The sequence below is a fragment of the Piliocolobus tephrosceles genome, chromosome 7 (assembly GCF_002776525.5).
Source record: "Piliocolobus tephrosceles isolate RC106 chromosome 7, ASM277652v3, whole genome shotgun sequence".
Taxonomy (NCBI): Eukaryota; Metazoa; Chordata; class Mammalia; order Primates; family Cercopithecidae; genus Piliocolobus; species Piliocolobus tephrosceles.
The window spans coordinates 144,805,427-144,806,659 of NC_045440.1; positions in this window are offsets into that span (position 1 = coordinate 144,805,427).

Genomic DNA, 1,233 nt, shown 5'->3' on the forward strand with positions numbered 1-1,233 from the left:
TGTGCAGGCGCGTGGGGGGCCGTCCGCGCGCGAGCCCGCCGCCCGCTCCGGGCACGGCTCGGGGCCGCGCAGCCGGGAGGGCCGCCGCCTTCCCCCTGCCGGCGCGTCCCGGGACCCTTCGCCTGGCGGCCGTGGGCCTGGAGGCTGCCACGTGCCGGGGCCGAGCCCGGGAGGCTGCTGTTTCCCCAGGCGAGCCACAGGACACCCCTGGCTGGAAGGGGTGACCTGCTCCCGTTTCTGGGTGCGCGGGAGACCTCCTACCCTGAGTTCATCCTGCCCAGGGTCCCGCCCAGGAGCTGGCTCTACCCCCATTAAGCACTCAGTTTCCTCAGCTGCACAGTTTGGAGGGCTGGAACCCCACAGCCTTCCGTGCCTCCAGGGCAGGTCGTGGATGTCAGTGGAGGTCACGGGGAAGCGGAGCGTCAGGTCTCAGGCCGGGTGGAGTCCGGCTCGGACCATACCAGTGTTGGGACTCGGGCGGCGCCTCAGCCCTTCAGGCAGCACCCGGTAGAATCAGGTCAGCAGCCTTGATCCACGTGCCTCAGGATTAAACGGGTGACTCCTGACATGCCCCTGGGCAGCTGGTGGCCGCAGGGGTGGGGTGGTGACATGCTTAGCTCCAAGTGGGCAGAGCAGTTTCACCCTGGCCTGTCGCTTCCCGGAGGGAAGCCCTTTATGAGGGAGGCTTCCCTGGCCCTCTCTGATAGCGGCTCCAAGGGCAGCATGGGGTCCAGGCTAGCTGGTCACAGTGTGTGCCCGGGCACCCTCAGCCAAGGCAGAAAGGCACGTGCTACACCTCCTGTCTCTGCCTGCGGGCTCTGGGGTGTGCCCTGCTCATGATGGTGAGTGCTGGGCGTCCACCTAGTCTGCCGACCCTGGGGGCCCTGTTCCCAGGCTGGAGCAGTGTCCTTGGCTGCAGACCAGAGGAGGTCACTGAACACAGGTGCCTGTGGCCTTACACAGACAGAAGCCCCCTGGCAGCCCTGTGCAGAGCCGTGCTTCACAGAGTTCCTGCAATCCTCCCAAGAAGTTCATTAACCCCATTTCTCAGATGAGGAGATGGAGGCCCAGAAAGGTGGAGTTGGTGCAACCCCTAGCCTGTAGGGCTAAGCAGAGCCTTGGTGTTCCCATTTGTGAAGGGGGCGTTGGAGCTGCTGTCAATGGGGGGCTCCGAGCCTGTCACCTGAGTGGAATTAGCCGTTGGGGGTCTCCCAATCACCATGCTGGCCCCCC